The following is a 21,157-nucleotide window of genomic DNA, read 5'->3' as shown; positions in this document are numbered from 1 at the left end:
AGATACCAATTGTTTTTTTCTTCCTTTCTTTAACTTCTCTGGATACTCAGAAGTAGGGTTGCTGGATCATATGATAGTTTTATTTTTAACTTTTTGAGGAATCTTCATACTGTTTTCCATTGTAGCTCTGCCATTTTACACTGCCAACAGCAGTGCACAGGAATTCTAATTTCTCTACAACAGATGATTTCTTACATTTTTTTTTGTATTGACTTTGAAGTGGTTCAGTGAACACAGATATTAATTGGGTAGCATAATTGGTAGATGCCTGGACATCCATTCTAATATATGGCTGCACTAAAAATCTCCAAGTGAACAAAAATGATGGCTTTCCTTTGTACCAGAGTGTGTGTTGAGGAGCTATGGAGTTATAATTGCTACTCCAGAATCACTAATAGAAAGCTCAAAAATGTTGTGGTGATCTGTTTATGTTTTTTTAAAATTATGATGAAAAAACAGAAGCAGAACCTTGGCCTTGTATGTGAAACCTTAAAGTGAAAAGATTCGTGTGTCAGGAAATTCTGTTAATATTGTTGCTAATAGCAGGAAAAGGACATACAGTATTCCCTGATGAGACTGTCAACTGGCGCGTCCATCAAAAATAAGAGGTTTTTCTTGAGCACAGAAACAGCCCTAAGCATCATTTAAATCACTGTAGAGTAGTATGACTCAGAAGTCAGTGACTTCTGAAAGCACACGTGTTATTCCTTCGCTTCATGATTGAGTCATTGCCTAACAGAAAAGTCCAGTTAAACAAGCTGATGTTCTTGGGTGTTGCTTTTGTCTGGGAATCTCATTTGGAAATAAGTACAGGGTCACTGCTAATGAACATCACCTACTATACAATGTCCCATGTAAGATCTTTCTATCAGCACTGCTGACATTTAAACGTGGGATATCACAGTACTGGTGACCCTGGAATACACTAGTATTGAATACACTAGTTTGAAAACAGGATGCTAAAACTCAGGAGACTATGTCAACTGATAATTGCCAATTGAGATGTAGTGTTGACCTGTTGATAAAAAAGATTGCCCAAGGCACAATGAAATTACATTGGACCTTCTACCTCTCATGATGGAATAAACACTAATACATGAGTATAGCATCTCTTTGAGTATAGGAGTTATTCTTACTCTGAAATAGGGGTAAAGGAAGAGCTATTTGAAATGATGTTAATGCTAAAGTGTGAGGATGTGAATTTCCATCCCATGACCATAATTAGCGACTGTAGAAATGGATAATCAGAAGGGACAATCAGGAACAGAGGAGGGTAGCTGCTTAGCATGAGTGCTCAGGCTGAAGCCAGTTTTCAATGGGATAAATCTGAAGAACTGAGAATGACCAGGAAAGGTCAAATGCAGGAAAAATGCAATAATCATCACATGGGGAAATGTTTTTTAACTGCCTGAACATAATCAAAAGTGGTGGGTGAAAGTTTATAGACAAGTATGGAGCTGACCACTACATGCTAAATAGTGGTTAGATGATTAGGATCTGCTTAAGATACCTCAGAAATGAGGGACGGAGAGAAAAAATTCTGTAATGGAACCTGGTGATATTGCTTATCTAAATCCTGGTTTGATAAATGCAGGGCTCATATTTAGAGTAATTTCCTTTTAATTATTGGGGAAATATAATTAAATGTAAGATCTTCTCGCAACCTAGAAACCTCTCACAAAGGTAGTAAAGAAAACAATTATTGAATAAGCATAAGAATGTAATGTACGTCATAGGCAGTCCACTAAATGGCAAAGACAGAAAGAAATACCACCCTTTTATAGAGTTAAGCAGTCAGGGCCCATTACATACATGTTCTCAAGATAAACAGTAATTAATCCTCAGGTGAGAGGCGTGACAGCACTGTTTATCACACATGGTTCTTCCTAGATTCATCTGGTAATTGGGGTGATCATCTGCACTAAATAATTGGATTCACCCAGAGGAAAAATAACTTCTCATATCTTTATTTCAGGAGATACTTTTACAGCTTGGAATTAGGCACTCACTGCAATGAGGCTCCTACCCTGCCAAAGAAACTGGGAGTTGGGCTTTATATCTTTTTACGTTTCCATTTCAAAGAGATGTCTTGCCGGTCCTCAAGGGAGACATTCTTGGTCATAAAGTTGGCAGAAGTCTTGTTCTAATTTTCAAAAGGTTTATGTACATTTTAAAGAAGAGAGAAAGTACTTACGAATGCAAATTTTCTAAAGAAAATGCTCTGAGAAAAAGAAGTGAATGTAAATCTGCTCCCTTATTTTTAACAGGGAGAATTAAACCTCTTAATTTGTATTTGTCTTTATACTACTCATCTTCAGTACTCTTGCCTGGAAAATCCCATGGATGGAGGAGCCTAGTGGGCTGCAGTCCATGGGGTCGCTAAGAGTCGGACACGACTGAGCGACTTCCCTCTCACTTTTCACTTTCATGCATTGGAGAAGGAAATGGCAACCCACTCCAGTGTTCTTGCCTGGAGAGTCCCAGGGACGGAGGAGCCTGGTGGGCTGCCATCTCTGGGGTCGCACAGAGTCGGACACGACTGAAGTGACTTAGCAGTAGCAGTTATACTACTCATAAGACACATTTCTGGCAAACTCCATCCTCTGATACAAAAGCTCTTGACATTTCTGAGCATTAGGATTACTTCTCATCATGAAAAAATTCTATAAACCATATCTCTGTGATGCTGTTTTATTCATTAAGTTGTGTCCAACTCTTTGTGACCCCATGGGCTGTAGCCCGCTAGGCTCCTCCATCCATGGGATTTTCCAGGCAAGAATACTGGAGCAGGTTGCCATTTCCTTCTTCAGGGGATCTTCCCTGATTCAGGGATCAAGCCCAGGCAATCAAACAGACTATGAATCTGGATACTCTTTTAGATCAACTTGTATTTTTTACTCTAAGTATTATCTACATTCATTTTAAAATGAATAGTATCTCTGTATACAAAGCATAATGGTTTGTCTAATTGTCGAGATATATTTCTTGGAGGGTTGTGGAGGACATTTTAGGAGCCTCTATTGGAAATGGTATACATGGTTACCTCCAATATCCCATCGTTCAGAATTTAATCCCATGGCCCTACTCAACTGTAAAAGAGGCTAGAAAATAGAAGTTAGCTGTGTTCCCAGGAGGAAATATAACTGTATTAACTCTGTCACAATAGACATATGGATGATCTTCCATAATCCTCCCTGAGAGATAAGTACTCTATCCTTATTTAGAGATTTAAAAAAAAAAAAATCTGACCCTCAGAGAGATTGAGCTACACAACCAAGATCACAAAGCTAATGATTATGTGGCATATCTAGCTTGACCACAGGTACTGTATGATTTTCTCTGTCATTTTAGGTACTGGAAATTCTAGACAGCAGCAGTCACTTCGATGAGGCTGACTTTGCTCATGATTTTATCTGTGCTTACACGTCAGTTAAGGGTGCATGTGGACCTTGGATTTGAATATTTTTTAATAGTTTGTTAACATAGTGCGAGTTTTCTTTATAGTCCAGTCCCAAAAGGAAACAGCTACCCACTCCAGTATTCTGGCCTAGAGAATTCCATGGACTGGATAGTCCATGGTGTTGCAAAGAGTTGGACATGACTGAACGACTTTCACTCACTCACTCCCAATCACTCTGTCTTCTTTGATCTTACCAATAACAGTATTTCAGTACTTTTCAATAATAAGAATAATACAACCAAACCCTTTTCTGCTTTTCCATAAACTTGGTTAACAATTAAAATCTTAGCTTATTAACTGAAGCACAATCTTGTTGATTAATGTTTCTAATTTGTTTCACTTGTGTTGCTCATTTTAATGGAGACATGAATTGTACTTGATTGTTTTCAGCTGCCAAATGCTGATTCTTCAGAATGAATTATGTCTATCAATTAAGGATAATTAAGCAGAGTATCAAAATAATAGACTCAAATCAGTGAAAGTATAAGACAGAGTTCAAAGTCTAGTCAGAATATTCATAGAAAACACAAGCAGGGGAGTATTATTTATGTGGAATCTTGGTTATCTGGTCCTCAGCTTTGTAAATCTAGAAACTGTATGAATTGGTCCCTAAAAAAAAACTCATTCACCAAGTAAATTCATTAGATATTGATGAGTAAAATAATCCTAATTCTTTATTTATAATAAACTATGCTACCTTCAGTGACTGGAGCACCAATTTCCTTTATCTGGAACATTCCTTCTTCTTGCTAACACATTGAGGAAACACAGCTATAATTTTTCCATAAAATTTTAATAATTTTATGGAAAATAAAAAAAATATGAAATGTTACTTGGTAGTTTCAAAGGGACATTTTGTCTAGGGATTAAGACCTAATAGTTCTTCCACATCACATCTAAAAACAGTAATTATTCTCTTGGGAATGGGAAGCACTTGTACATTAAGTATAAATTTCTATGCCTTGGAAAGAGTTGGATAATACATGGCCAAATTCACGCTAACTCTTTCCACATTTTCTGAGATTTGTGTATGCCATCCAGGTCTGTCTGTTAATATAATCTTTCTTCAGAGAGGTCACAAATATTGATGAGATTAAAATATTCTGCAACAAAATTTGTTTAGAGTAGCAGTATTTTTAGTGGAAAGAATAGAATTTGAAATTAGGCAAATCTAGGATTAGGTCCATTTAACAGTCATTCATCTGATGATTTATTGTGATGAGAACACAACATGAAATTATTTGCCTTTTGTGACTGACCACTTTCACTATACAAAACTATACAAAAAAGATCTTCATGAACCAGATAACCATGATGGTGTGATCACTCACCTAGAGCCAGACATCCTGGAATGTGAAGTCAATTGGGCCTTAGGAAACATCACTATGAACAAAGCTAGTGCAGGTGATGGAATTCCAGTTGAGCTATTTCAAATCCTAAAAGATGATGCTGTGAAAATGCTGCATTCAATATGCCAGCAAATTTGGAAAACTCAGCAGTGGCCACAGGACTGGAAAAGGTCAGTTTTCATTTCAATCCCAAAGAAAGGCAATGCCAAAGAATGTTCAAATTACTGCACAAATTGTACTCATCTCACACTCTAGCAAAGTAATGCTCAAAATTCTTCAAGCTAGGCTTCAACAGTACGTGAACCGTGAACTGTTCCAGATGTCCAAGCTGGATTTAGAAAAGGCAGAGGAACTAGAGACCAAATTGCCAACATCCACTGGGTCATCAAAAAAGCAAGAGAGTTCCAGAAAAACATTTACTTTTGCTTTATTGACTACACCAAAGCCTTTGACTGTGAGGATCAAAACAAACTGTGGCAAATTCTTAAAGAGATGGAAATACCAGACCACCTGACCTGTATCCTGAGAAATCTGTATGCAGGTCAAGAAGCAACGGTTAGAACCGGACATGGAACAACAGACTGGTTCCAAATACGGACAGGAATATATCAAGGCTGCATTTTGTCACCCTGCTTATTTAACTTACATGCAGAGTTCAGTTCAGTTCATTTACTCAATCGTGTCCGACTCTTTGCGACCCCATGAATTGTAGCAAGCCAGGCCTCCCTGTCCATCACCAACTCCTGGAGTTCACTCAAACTCATGTCTGTCGAGTTGGTGATGCCATCCAGCCATCTCATCCTCTGTTGTCCCCTTCTCCTCCTGCCCCCAATTCCTCCCAGCATCAGAGTCTTTTCCAATGAGTCAACTCTTCACATGAGGTGGCCAAAGTACTGGACTTTCAGCTTTAGCATCATTCCTTCCAAAGAACACTCAGGGCTGATATCCTTTAGAATGGACTGGTTGGATCTCCTTGCAATCTAAGGGACTCTCAAGAGTCTTCTCCAACACCACAGTTAAAAAGCATAGATTCTTTGGTGCTCAGGTTTCTTCACAGTATGCAGAGTACATCATGCTAAATACCAGGCTGGATGAAGCACAAGCTGGAATGAAGATTGCTGGGAGAAATATCAGTAACCTCAGATACGCAGATGACACCACCCTTATGGCAGAAAGTGAAGAAGAACTAAAGAGCCTCTTGATGAAACTGAAAAAGGAGAGTGAGAATGTTGGCTTAAAACTCAACATTCAGAAAATGAAGGTCATGGCATCTGGTTCCACCACTTCATGGCAAGTAGATGGGGAAACAATGGAAACTGTGAGAGACTTTATTTTGGGGGGCTCCAAAATCACTGCAGATGGTGACTACAGTCATGAAATTAAGACACTTGCTCCTTGGAAAAAAAGCTATGACCAACCTAGACATCATATTAAGAGGCAGAGACATTACTTTGCCAACAAAGGTCCATCTAGTCAAAGCTATGGTTTTTCCAGTAGTCATGTATGGATGTGAGAGTTGGACTATATAGAAAGCTGAGCACTGAAGAATTTATGCTTTTGAACTGTGGTGCTGGAGAAGACTTTTGAGAGTCCCTTGGACTGCAAGCAGGTCCACCCAGTCCATCTTAAAGGAAATCAGTCCTGAATATTCATTAGAAGGACTGATGCTAAAGCTGAAAGTCCAGTACTTTGGCCACCTGATGCAAAGAACAGACTCATTGGAAAAGACCCTGATGCTGGGAAAGATTGAAGGCAGGAGGAGAAGGGGATGACAGAGGATGAGATGGTTGGCTGGCATCACCGACGCTATGGACATGAGTTTGAGGAGGCTCCAGGAGTTGGTGATGGTCAGGGGAGCCTGGAGTGCTACAGTCCATGGGGTTGCAAAGAGTCTAATATGACTGAACAACTGAACTAGTTGACTAACTTTCACTTAGCATAATGTCCTCAAGGTTCATCCATATTATTACATATTGCAGAATTTTACTTCTTTTTAAATTGATAAATAGTATTCTACTATACATATGTACTACATATTCTTTATATCTTCAGCTGTGGAACATTTAAGTTGTTTCCACACATTGGCTACTGTGATATACCTATTAGTGTAGGAGTACTAGTATCTCTCTCAGATCCTGATTTCAATTTTTCTGGATAAATACCTAGAAGTGTGACTGCTGCATCATATGGCAGTTTAATTTCTAATGCGTTGTGGAATTTCCCTATTGTTTTCAACAGCGATTGCACCATTTTTCATTTTCATCAACAGTGTGCAAGTGTTCCAGTTTCTCTGTATTTTCATCAGTATTTAATGTCTTTTTTGGTAATAGTCATCCTGACAGATGTGTGCTCATTGTGGTTTTGCTCACATTTCATGGTGACTACCCACTCCAGTATTCTTGCCTGGAGAATCCCAGGGACAGGGGAGCCTGGGGGGCTGCCGTCTATGGGGTCGCACAGAGTTGGACACGACTGAAGCGACTTAGAAGCAGCAGCAGCAGTGGTATTTAGCATTCTTTCATATACCTGTTGGCCATATGTTTGTCTTTATTTAAGAGATGTATATTCAAACCCTTTGCCCATTTAAAACTTGGATTATTTGTATTCTGCTATTGAGTTGTAGGAGTTATTCATATATTACAGATATTAACCTCTTATCAGATATATAGTTTGGAGATATTTTTTCCCATTCTGTCCACTGCCTTTTAATTTTGTTGTTTCCTTTGCTGTGTATAAATATTTTAGTTTGAGGTAGTCCAACTTTCCTATTTTTGCTTTTTATTGTCTGTCCTTTCAGTATCAGATCTATGAAACTAATGCCAACCAGCGTTCATGGCCTTCTCCAATCGATAGAAATTGACTAGAGACAAGACAAGAAATTCAGGCAAAGCTTACCAGGGCCCCTGCTATAGCTGGGAGGGAATGAAAATGAACAACAGCATCCCTTGCTTGCTCACTCCCTGAGGGGGCAAGCTTGTTGCTTATATGGGTGAGGGTAGGAGTGTGTCCAGGGGTTGAGTTGGAGGAGTGGCTTAGGTGTTGTGCCCCCTCTGAAGGTGAGGGGGCATGCATAGTACCCTGCTTTTGCTCCCAGCTTTTTAGAAGTAGCATCTGGGTTTTTTTGGTCTTTTTGTATCTTTTGTCCAAAATTTGCCCCATCTGTGCATGTTGACAGTTGTTTTCAGTCTCATAGTTTCTTTGTAGGGCTTCTCTGGTGGCTCAGTGGAGAGAACCTGCAGGAGATGCAGGTTCAGTGTGCCTGGAAGTTCCCCTGGAGAAGGAAATGGCAACTTACTCTAGTACTCTTGCCTGGGAAATACCATGGATAGAGGAGCCTGGTGGGCTGTAGTACCTGGGGTTGCAAAAGAATTGGACACAACTTAGTGACTGAACAATAACATAGTTTCTTTGTATTTTTGTTGTTGGAGGAAAGGTTTGTCCAGGTGCAATCATGGCAGCATTTGCAGCAAAGTGTCCCAGGTCCCAGCCTATCTCATCACCATTGCTGAGACCAATATCATGAAGATTTTCACCTATGCTTCTTCTAGTAAATTTCATGGTTTCAGGTCTTACTTTCAAATATATAACCCATTGGGGTTAACTTTTGCATATGGCATCAGATAGGAGTTCAATTTATTTCCTTCACATGTGGCTATCAAGTTTTCCCAGCACTGGAGAAAGGGACTGCCCTTTCTATGCTGTAGATATATAGCACTTCTCTAGAACCCTCAGAATTTTCTGTTGTTGGAACTTACTATAAACTCCTCATGCCTTCTTTTCCTTTTCTAGTTATCTCAAGGACCAAAGCTATTTGAATCACAACTGGAAACTACCGAGGGATTGTTCCTTCTCTGGGCTCCAGTGAAAGGCAGTGGTCATCCTTGTCATTCAGTAAGTAAGTCAGAGTAGTCTTCTTAATGTAGAATATGCTGTTTCCAGAATCTGAAAATGTGAACCAGACATTGTGTGCCTCTCTTTGGAGGATCTGAGATGCAAAATTTTCTTCTTTATTTTGAGAGGATGGCACAGCACGCCACAGACTACGAGGTGCCTGAAAACTTCAAGAGGCATAATGTTGAATATTTGCAGAGTGCATTTTCTACTACTGGAACACTTTTGTCTTACCTGAGCCTCTATTTTTTGTTTAATCCAGTTAACATAATGTCACTGATATAATTGCTGATGTAATATAGTGTGGCATGTTTATATGGCTCTAGTCACTTTGGACTGTATTTTGAAAGAAACCAGATAAATTTGCACCAGCCTTGGGGTACATGTACAGTGTTGTCCATTCTGTTTGAATGTGAACTATTTCTGATCCTACTTATTGATAGGGATGAAAAATAATGCATTCATTAAATCAATAGCCACTTAACATGTACTGGAGGCTGTGTTAATTTGCAGTTGTATAAATTCTGTATTTGACACAGAAGTTGAAATTTGGACCTTCACTTGATTTGAGTTTCTGGATTTATTTTTGGGAGTCAGACTTTTGAATTAAGTGAAATATTATGGGGACCAGTATCTCTGCATATTTTATGCCATAAGTGTGGCACTAAACTCTTTAATTCCTTTGACAATATATTATTAATTACTATATTTACTATCTTGACCAGAGGTATAAGGGCAGTTTTAGAGGCTTCTACTTCGTTTTTTCCTTTGTTATGTGTCTTATTACACAGTTTAAGGAACTAATGTAAGCATTCTACCATTTATTAACTGTCTAGTACAATTATACATTTAGGGACTGGAGAGTAACTGTTGGGTATGACCACAAATATGAGCTGAATATGCTCCAAGATAAAGTTTATATCCTAGATAACATTATTCATATTCTATTAGGGGAGCAATAGTAGCACTTTGGTCCCCAATACCAAAGCCCATATACAAATATCTTTCAAGGTTTGGAGGTGTTTTCTTTTCTCCAGTGCATGCTTAACTAAGTTAATGGCTTTAGATTTCTTTCAGGAAGAATGGAGGAAATTACTAGTGAATATACTTATCATAGTTTTGGGTGATCCTTCCTCATAGGAATCCAGATTTTTCTTTGGTCATGAATTCTGACTCTGAGAACTGGCTTATGTCCAAAAAATAGGAATGGGATCGACTATATTTTTTCACTGAATTTTTTCTACATTAATTATGAATATTATCCAAAATACAGAGAAGTTGAAAGAGTTATACATGTACACTCTTAAGCTCATCACCTAGATTCTACAATTGATATTTTTCTATAGTTATTTATCAACTAACCATTCTGTATTCATTTCTTTATCAATGTATCAAATAATTGCTTATGCTTTCACAGTAATTTGCTTTATCAGTTCCCTTAAACATTTCAGAATGTATATTCTCATCTAGGACTTATCATCTGTGTCAGGGTTGTTTCCCCAGGTATAGTTCCAAGCACTTCCATACAGTAGGAAAATAACTGTCACATTCTTTTCATTTCACCCTCTTTTTTTGTGAATGTCTACACTGTTTGAATTGTTTGACACATAATTTTTAAATCTTTATACCTAGAGAACAAGAGGGGACAACAGAGTGCCAAAAACAAGTGCTGCTTTTGGTGGAGAACAAAACTTCTGGTTTAAAAGAAGATAATAGAACAATTAAGCTATTTTTTTTTACTTACATTGACCAGCTTGACAAGCAAAGATCTTTTCTAGGATGAAAAAATGTGTCTTTGTTTTCACTTGTGTTAGATCCTATTTTCTTTGATACTTGAAACATAGTTTTGGTCTATTTATTTTCTGTTTGTCAAATTATGAGAAGTAATGAATATTAAAAAGGAAATAGTTGTGTTTCAGATCAAGCCATTTATTGATCATCCAAAGCTTGGCAATAAGAAGTAAGACAGAGTAGGTCTTGATGAATTTGGGGAATTTGTCCTTTGAAGATTTTGCTTTCAGTGTAGCTTGTTAAGAGACAGGCAGCTCCTTTCTCTAAATAATATAAACCAATAGGAAAGAAACAACAGTAATATGAATAGAAAGAAAGAGATTTGTGGTGGCCTAAGTTTTATCTTTTTTCCTCCGTTACCTATCATAATACTTACTCTTTCCATGCACAGTTTGCTTGGGGATTTGGATACCGTGGCATAGAGTAAGGATGTGGGCTTTGTACTCACTTGGACATAGATTAGCAAATGGTTTTGCTGTTTCCCAGCTGTGTATTTAAGGAACTGTCTCTCTAAAATTCTTTTTGTTTTTCCTGAAAATTGTGGGAAATAATGCATAGTTTAGAGTGTACTTTTGAAAATATTACAGTCAGTAGCTTCTATTGTCATTAATTACATTATTTAATAGACATTGAGGAGTTATTATATTCAGACACTCTGATGTAGCTCAAAAATACAAAGTTGATAAGTCCCTAACCTAAAGATGCATGTTGTCTAAAAAAATTAAGAAAGTCAATAGTTAATATACTTTTCAATAATGCCATCAGAGAAGATACTGAATAGTAAAGTACCAAAGGGACAAAATTGTGATAAGGAATAACACTCAGTCTATCTATGGGGTTGAGAAGATGTGAGAGAAATCAGTGAAATCTTTTAAGAGGAAGTAAGATTTGAGTTACTTCCTGAAAAATGACATATAGTAGGTGTGGACAAGAGAATGTTGCAGGAAAAACATCTGATATATAAAGACAAAAAAGTCAGAAGAAGTATGGCTTGTTGGGGAATTTTATGTGATTGATATAAAAGTACTATCAGATCAGATCAGATCAGTCGCTCAGTTGTGTCCGACTCTTTGCAACCCCATGAATCGCAGCACGCCAGGCCTCCCTGTCCATCACCAACTCCCAGAGTTCACTCAGACTCACGTCCATTGAGTCAGTGATGCCATCCAGCCATCTCATCCTCTGTCGTCCCCTTCTCCTCCTGCCCCCAATCCCTCCCAGCATCAGAGTCTTTTCCAATGAGTCAACTCTTTGCATGAGGCGGCCAAAGTACTGGAGTTTCAGCTTTAGCATCATTCCTTCCAAAGAAATCCCAGGGCTGATCTCCTTCAGAATGGACTGGTTGGATCTCCTTGCAGTCCAAGGGACTCTCAAGAGTCTTCTCCAACAATAGGAACAGTAATAAAGAGTGTAAGAAGTAGGCAGGATCCATGTGATCAAGGACCTTGAAACCTTGGTTAAGAAATTTCAGCTTTAAACTAGAGGCTATGAGGTACCACTAAGGAGTTAAAACAATAAAATTATAATAATTTTAGGAAATTCACTATATGAGGATACAGGCTTGAGAAGGAACTTGGAGAAACTACTTATGATATTATTGCAGCAGTACAAACATTCTAATTTAAGGAAGTAGTATTATAAGTGTTAATTGGGGAGAAATTTACATTATATTAAAGAGAATAGATAGGACTTTATAACTAATTGAATATTGGTAATGATGGATTAGAATAAAGAAAGATTTTAATTTCTGACTTGTGGAGTAGAGTTGATGGTACCACCATTCCTTCACATAGAGAACCTAGAAGATGGCTAGATTTCAGGAGGAAGATAATGATTTTTTCTTGAAATATATTGAATTTGAAGTGTTTATGGGGCACTTAAGTGGAAAAACAAGGAAATTATATGTGTATATATATTCGCTGTATATTGATGTGCTCATGCACATAGTTCCAGAGTTTCTGAGAGGGTACAGGGTAAGAGATAAAGTCAGAATGGTGGTAAGTTACAGCCTTGCTGTATATGGGAATGCTCAGAGTAAGTTTATTTGCCTAGAAGGAGAGTGAAAGAAGTCTGGAGAATACTAACATATTAAGGCTGAACAAAGAAATAGTAGGAAGAAAGATGAACTGTTAAGGGAATTTGGAGACTAATATTTATTGTTTGTTCATTTGTTTATTCAGTGAATGTATACTGAACTCTTTCCTAGTCTGGGTTGACCCCAACTCAGAGTCTGAGATGAAAATGTGCATTCTGCAATCTAAGTATTAATGGAAGTGAACCCAGAGAGCAGCAGTGAGGAAGTAGTGGAGTCAAATAACTCCAAGTCCCAAGAGTACATTTTGAGATGGCCATTATTGCCTGTATCCAGTGCTTAATCCTCTGAGACCATTTGAGGAACCCTATGAATGTTTCCTGGGACTGTGCACTCCAGAGATGAAAAGGAGAAACATTTATCTATCGAATTCTGCCTTCCATTGGCAAGGTTTTCAACAGCTCATACTTCTGGTTTGTGGGTGTTTGAGTGTGCTCACCTGATAAACCCATATTATGGCATTAGAAAGGCCTTCAGGCAGGAATTAAGAAATAGGCCATCATGACCAAGATGAATACTGGCAAATTAAACCTGTACAAATTTGGTTTCTTGAATGGAACAGGAGCTGGAATAAGAGATAGAACTGAGAGGAGAGTGGTAAGGAAAGGACTCAGTATAATCTGCTCTCTGCAGAACTCATATCCTCACTCTTGGGAGGGTTTGTCCAGTTTATCAAAATTTCCTTCAGGGTGAGGACCAGCTGTAGCTTGGTGCAGAGAAGCCCTGGGTCAGAAAGGTATGTGGCACTGGCCACTGTGGATGTTAACACATTACAGGCAGGGGAAGCTGATGGAGTCTTATGGCTGGAATGAAGGAGAGGCTGAAAGGACATGAAGTAGTACAAAGAATTTTCTGATATAAACATCTTCTCTCTATATTCAGTTCCATGGTGAGCAAGATAAGAGTGTCCCTACCCTCATGTACTATGCATTCTACTGGGTGAGAGAGACAGAAAATATAAAATAATTGCAGGTGCTGAGATCAGAGAACTAGAGGAATAGAGATCTTGGACCAGAAAAGTGTTTTCCTTACTCTCCATCTCCTTCACCTTTGTCTTTTCCAAACAAACACTTTTGGCAACTAGGCAAGTTTTTGTCATTCCCTTTGAATCTGCATTTCTATTATGAATCTAGCAGAGGGCTCTGGAAAAGAATTGCTTGAAACTGTAAAGCTATTAAATGTTGTGAATAGCTCTGAACTTTCTGGTTTTCCTTCAAAATAGTCTCCTCCTACTAACAGAAAAAAAGAAAAACAAAGCAAATAAAATGACAGAAGGAAGAGTGTCTATTTTCTTGATCACTGATGTTTTTCATTCATTTGTATTCCCAAAATAACAATATATATATAATACTATATAGTATATGTTTTATAAGGATATAAGATATATTTTATAGATATAAATGTTATATATTTATGTAACATATGTTGAGTTGACCAAAAAGTTCATTCAGGTTTTTGTAAGATGTTATGAAAAATCCAAGTGAAATTTTTGGATTCACATCTATAACAATACATACATATATATATATATAAAATACGTATACATAAAATACACATATATAACAAAATTTTCTACTGCCCTTTTACAGATTTAAACTTAGCGTGCTACACACTTGGTTATGTTCATACCTTATGTCTTTAGAATTCTCAACTAATCATTAAAGTTAGTACTTCAGGTAAAATTGTTACATCACAATTGGGTTTCTGATCATTGAAGGACAACAGTGGCAGATGGAATCTGGTTTTGTGTCACTTGGTGACCCTCCCTAGTAAGCACATTTAATTATAACCCTCCTCATTTTGATTACAGTACTTTGCTAATTTGAAATTCTGCCTTGTCAATTAATGTAGCTTATGGTATCTGTAGAAAATCATGAAACCCTGGTTATAATTTTAATTATGGCATGCATGTTGCAGATCTCAGCCAAACATCTCTGAGGATCTTCTCCTTTATGTAAAGTGTCAGGAAATTGGTCTCTTTCTTTGATTTCATATTACCTTCTTGAGATATAATGAATACCTTTTGGTGACAGCATCCCTTTCCCAGTCTGCACAGTGAGATTCATGAACTGTACTAAGAGGTATTTTGCTAAATGCAGGCATTGAAGCAAATGTGCCATTTATAAAATGTTGTCATGACATGTGGCATTTTTGAAACACTGAAAAACCTTAGTCTCTAACAGGCTAAAATAAAGGCATAAAGGCTTTTGGGAAAGAGAAAATACTTAGAAGTAAAATAATAAGGTTATCATTCAAAAATGTATGCAGTTACTTCTGAGATTTTCACAAGTTTAAAATTCTTTGGGAAATTACCACTGCCTTTGGATCATTAACCACCCCCCTGCCAAAAAAAAAATAATGGCAGAAAGGAAAATGGTGAGAAATCTAATATTCTTCAAATTTGAGTTTTCATGGTATTGTGATTTGATAAAAATAATATAATTTATAATGTCTTACAAACAAAATCATTTGAATATTTATCTCCAAATTTCATTTCCTACTTATTTCTTTCTAGAAGATATTTAATATATTTCAGTAGCATATTCAAGAGGCTCATAAGAGAAGTCTCACTTCAGGGATTACATATGTATGAGGCAATTATAAAGTTACGAAAGAATATTGAGAGCTAGTATTTTTGTGGTCAAACCAGAAGATACACATCATAGCATCTTGTATGAGCCCAAATGTGTTTACCAATTAAAATGTCTCTGTCATAATATTCTTTACCTGGGCTTCCCTGGTGGCTCAGCTAGGAAAGAATCCACCTGCAAAGCGGGCGAACTGGGTTTGATCCCTGGGTTGGAGAAGGGAAAGGCTACCCACTTCAGTATTCTGGTCTAGAGAATTCCATGGACTGTATAGTCCATGGAGTCGCAGAGTCAGACACAACTGAGTGACTTTCACTTTCATGTTTCATTTGATAGCTCAGAATAAATGACGCTAGCCAGGAGTTTCACGGTATCGTGTTTAGCATCTCAGGCCCTTTAGCCAGACTCTTCTAGTCCAAATCCCAGCCCTGTCACTTATTGGCTGTGTGACCTTGGGCAATTCATTCAACTTTTTTGTGTCTTGGGTATAATAAATAGGTATAAAAATGATACCTATGTCAAAGGTTTGTAGTGAGTGTTAAACAAAACATAGTAAGCACTAAGAACAGTGTAAATTCTCGAGTATTGTCTTTTACTATTTTTATTATTATTACTCATAGGCATTACTTGCAACAACTAGGTCTTTATCCCAAATACTCTTGTATCCCGTCGTGCTATGTTAGTGTGTGCTGTTGTAACACAGAGAAGGAAAGGGGGAGGGGGAGGAAGGTAGGCTGAGAACTGTGGAAATTAACATTTTCATATCAGATACGATAAATGATGTTGCTGCACCCAGCAGTCATCCACTGAGAATGCTTTCCTATGTGCCTGTATTAATTCTCTCAGTTATTGACTGATGCTTCACCTAAGTATTCATGTCATTATTTGGGAAACATGATTTTTCAGCCTTAGTAATGAGGCAGGAGACTGAGAACTCCAGGGACATGCTCACCACTGTTTTTCCTGTGCCTGAACATGTACACCAGTGACTCTTCCTGAGCGCTTAGTAATGAATGGGGCTCTAGATTAAGGGACATATTCTTGTTTACCTCCCCAGTCTCTCCCCCCAAATCTCCTTCTTCCTCAGCCTGGTTGGAAGTACAAAGAGAATCATTATTCTCACATGTCATTCACTTCCCCCACCAGCCTTCCTTAACAAGTAGGAGTTTGAAGCCTTAGGAAAGAAAAAGAAATTATTACTTAGGAAGCTGGCATTGGCAAGAAAACAAAATAATCAAAACTATAAATCACAAACAGATATGTTTAGGCTGTTATGCCTAAAACCAAATTACTCATTCAGCAGGAGCAGCAGGTTTTTATGGATAAATCATGAATTGTTCTTTGGGGTATATTGATTTAAGGGATCTGGGGCTACTTCATCTTCTCCTACCCTCTTATTCACTTGAATATACTTAACACTCTGCTCTCAGGCACCCTGAAGTTCTCACACTGCTGAAAGCTGCCACACCCATATCTTCTCCGTGATATTCCAGGCCTCTGTCTAATGAGGTTCCAAACCGTCCCTCAGGATGCTATTCAGATTGTACTTCTTCTTTGAAACCTCGTATCATTGCCCCTGGCAAATGGAGTTCCTCTTACTCTGTGCTCTCTCTGCATTAATTAAGATATCATGGTATTTATTTCATTACACTGTAGTTTTCTATTCACATTTATCTTTCCCCAGGAAAGTGTGTCTTGATAGTAGAGGTTGTGTGTGGTCATCTCTGTATTCCCAATGCTAGATTAGTGTCTGGCAACACAATATAGGGGTTCAATGAATATTTGAGGGATGAATCTATAGACATAGAGAGTTTCCTTTATTATTTATTCATAATAATTAAGGGGTTGGCAATATCTCTGTCAACTAGACCTCAAAATTTAAAGTTGTCTTTGTGGTTTCATTTCTTTATTCCTTATGTCAAATAAATGTTTATGTATTCATAGGTATTATTTGAATTTTTATTATGTATTCATTATATTAAATATTTCTTTAAGTCTAAGTTCTCAATTTTATTTCCAGTGCCAGAGCTTTTGTTCAGATACCAACTGTCACACATTTGTAACATCAAAACAGTCACTGAACTGGTATCATTAACTCTGTCTTTCCCCATCCTGTTGATCACATGTGTTTGTGACCATTTGATATTTCTTAAATATTTACTAATCTATTGACAAAAGTCTCTAATTTCATATCTGTTTTTTAAATATGTGACAGTTGGTAAGTAAAGTTGGTATGTGTTAAGTAAACTCAAAATCTATTGTAAATCACCCTCCCATTTCATCCTTCACCTCATAGGAGACAAGTATCCATTTCTTGAATGTCTTCCTAGAGAATCTCTTTGTTTACATTTATGTGCATGTGTGTGTGTGCAGCTGTGTGTGTGTAGCTGTTTGTCGGAATTCTCTCTTTTTTTTTTTTCTTTAAAAATGGTAGCCTTTACACATCATTCTGCCTCTTGCTTTCTATTTTTTTTTTTTACTGGTTCATATTTATTTTATTTTATTTATTTATTTATTTATTTTGAGAACATCTTTTCTTTTTTTTTTTTTTTAACAATATTTAATTGGTTTTGCCATATATCAAAATGAATCCGTCACAGGTATACATGTGTTCCCCATCCTGAACCCTCCTCCCTCCCCGTACCATCCCTCTGGGTCGTCCCAGTGCACCAGCCCCAAGCATCCAGTATCATGCATCGAACCTAGACTGGCGACTCATTTCATATATGATATTATACATGTTTCAATGACATTCTCCCAAATCATCCCACCCTCTCCCTCTCCCACAGAGTCCAAAAGACTGTTCTATACATCAGTGTCTCTTTGGCTGTCTCGTATACAGGGTTATTGTTACCATCTTTCTAAATTCCATATATATGTGTTAGTATACTGTATTGGTCGGAGAAGGCAATGGCACCCCACTCCAGCACTCTTGCCTGGAAAATCCCATGGACAGAGGAGCCTGGTGGGCTGCAGTCCATGGGGTCGTGAAGAGTCGGACACGACTGAGTGACTTCCCTTTCACTTTTCACTTTCATGCATTGGAGAAGGAAATGGCAACCCACTCCAGTGTTCTTGCCTAGAGAATCCCAGGGACAGGGGAGCCTCGTGGGCTGCCATCTATGGGGTCGCACAGAGTCAGACACGACTGAAGCGACTTAGCAGCAGCAGTATACTGTGTTGGTGTTTTTCTTTCTGGCTTACTTCACTCTGTATAATAGGCTCCAGTTTCATCCACCTCATTAGAACTGATTCAAATGTATTCTTTTTAATGGCTGAGTAATACTCCATTGTGTATATGTACCACTGCTTTCTTATCCATTCATCTGTTGATGGGCATCTAGGTTGCTTCCATGTCCTGGCTATTATAAACAGTGCTGCGATGAACATTGGGGTACACGTGTCTCTTTCCCTTCTGGTTTCCTCAGTGTGTATGCCCAGCAGTGGGATTGCTGGATCATAAGGCAGTTCTATTTCCAGTTTTTTAAGGAATCTCCACACTGTTCTCCATAGTGGCTGTACTAGTTTGCATTCCCACCAACATTGTAGACATTTGGATCGCAGCCATTCTGACGGGCGTGCAATGGTACCTCATAGTGGTTTTGATTTGCATTTCTCTGATAATGAGTGATGTTGAGCATCTTTTCATGTGTTTGTTAGCCATATGTATGTCTTCTTTGGAGAAATGTCTATTTAGTTCTTTGGCCCATTTTTTGATAGGGTCATTTATTTTTCTGGAGTTGAGCTGTAGGAGTTGCTTGTATATTTTTGAGATTAGTTTTTGTCCATTGCTTCATTTGCTATTATTTTCTCCCATTCTGAAGGCTGTCTTTTCACCTTGCTAATAGTTTCCTTTGATGTGCAGAAGCTTTTAAGTTTAATTAGGTCCCATTTGTTTATTTTTGCTTTTATTTCCAGTATTCTGGGAGGTGGGTCATAGAGCATCCTGCTGTGATGTATGTCAGAGAGTGTTTTGCCTATGTTCTCCTCTAGGAGTTTTACAGTTTCTGGTCTTACGTTGAGATCTTTAATCCATTTTGACTTTATTTTTGTGTATGGTGTTAGAAAGTGTTCTATTTTCATTCTTTTACAAGCGGTTGACCAGTTTTCCCAGCACCACTTGTTAAAGAGATTGTCTTTAATCCAGTGTATATTCTTGCCTCCTTTGTCAAAGATAAGGTGTCCATAGGTACGTGGATTTATCTCTGGGCTTTCTATTTTGTTCCATTGATCTATATTTCTGTCTTTGTGCCAGTACCATACTATCTTGATGACTGTGGCTTTGTAGTAGAGCCTGAAGTCAGGCAGGTTGATTCCTCCAGTTCCATTCTTCTTTCTCAAGATTGCTTTGGCTATTTGAGGTTTTTTGTATTTCCATACAAATTGTGAAATTATTTGTTCTAGCTCTGTGAAGAATACCGTTGGTAGCTTGATGGGGATTGCATTGAATCTATAAATTGCTTTGGGTAGTATACTCATTTTCACTATATTGATTCTTCCAATCCATGAACATGATATATTTCTCCATCCATTAGTGTCCTCTTTGATTTCTTTCACCAGTGTTTTATAGTTTTCTATATATAGGTCTTTAGTTTCTTTAGGTAGATATATTCCTAAGTATTTTATTCTTTCCGTTGCAGTGGTGAATGGAATTGTTTCCTTAATTTCTCTTTCAGTTTTCTCATTATTAGTGTATAGGAATGCAAGGGATTTCTGTGTGTTGATTTCGTATCCTGCAAGTTTACTATAATCATTGATTAGTTCTAGTAATTTTCTGGTGGAGGCTTTAGGGTTTTCTATGTAGAGGATCATGTCATCTGCAAATAGTGAGAGTTTTACTTCTTCTTTTCCAATTTGGATTCCTTTTATTTCTTTTTCTGCTCTGATTGCTGTGGCCAAAACTTCCAAAACTATGTTGAATAGTAATGGTGAAAGTGGGCACCCTTGTCTTGTTCCTGACTTTAGAGGAAATGCTTTCAATTTTTCACCATTGAGGATAATGTTTGCTGTGGGTTTGTCATATATAGCTTTTATTATGTTGAGGTATGTTACTTCTATTCCTGCTTTCTGGAGGGTTTTTATCATAGATGGATGTTGAATTTTGTCAAAGGCTTTCTCTGCATCTATTGATATAATCATATGGTTTTTATTTTTCAATTTGTTAATGTGGTGTAGTACATTGATTGATTTGCAGATATTGAAGAATCCTTGCATCCCTGGGATAAAGCCCACTTGGTCATGGTGTATGGTCTTTTTAATGTGTTGTTGGATTCTGATTGCTAGAATTTTGTTAAGGATTTTTGCATCTATGTTCATCAGTGATATTAGCCTGTAGTTTTCTTTTTTTGTGGGATCTTTGTCAGGTTTTGGTATTAGGGTGATGGTGGCCTCATAGAATGAGTTTGGAAGTTTACCTTCCTCTGCAATTTTCTGGAAGAGTTTGAGCAGGATAGGTGTTAGCTCTTCTCTAAATTTTTGGTAGAATTCAGCTGTGAAGCCGTCTGGACCTGGGCTTTTGTTTGCTGGAAGATTGCTGATTACAGTTTCAATTTCTGTGCTTGTGATGGGTCTGTTAAGATTTTCTATTTCTTCCTGGTCCAGTTTTGGAAAGTTGTACTTTTCTAAGAATTTGTCCATTTCTTCCACATTGTCCATTTTACTGGCATATAATTGTTGATAGTAGTCTCTTATGATCCTTTGTATTTCTATGTTGTCTATTGTGATCTCTCCATTTTCATTTCTAATTTTATTGATTTGATTTTTCTCCCTTTGTTTCTTGATGAGTCTGGCTAATGGTTTGTCAATTTTATTTATCCTTTCAAAGAACCAGCTTTTGGCTTTGTTGATTTTTGCTATGGTCTCTTTTGTTTCTTTTGCATTTATTTCTGCTCTAATTTTTAAGATTTCTTTCCTTCTACTACCCCTGGGATTCTTCATTTCTTCCTTTCCTAGTTGTTTTAAGTGTAGAGTTAGGTTATTTATTTGA

General features: G+C 37.5%; 1 long non-coding RNA gene across 1 annotated transcript in view; it reads left to right on the top strand.

The window, feature by feature from the left end:
- The window catches only part of LOC139183604 (uncharacterized), a 362,756-nt gene that overhangs the window by 139,446 nt on the left and 202,153 nt on the right, over positions 1-21,157 (top strand). Inside the window, exon 5 of the long non-coding RNA XR_011567110.1 lies at positions 8,599-8,700. This is a non-coding gene — a long non-coding RNA (uncharacterized lncRNA). The remainder of the gene's footprint in view (positions 1-8,598; positions 8,701-21,157) is intronic.

Source organism: Bos indicus, chromosome 6 (assembly GCF_029378745.1).
Source record: "Bos indicus isolate NIAB-ARS_2022 breed Sahiwal x Tharparkar chromosome 6, NIAB-ARS_B.indTharparkar_mat_pri_1.0, whole genome shotgun sequence".
NCBI lineage: Eukaryota > Metazoa > Chordata > Mammalia > Artiodactyla > Bovidae > Bos > Bos indicus.
Note: the sequence above shows the minus strand (reverse complement) of the source record. Positions and strands in the feature narration are given on the sequence as shown.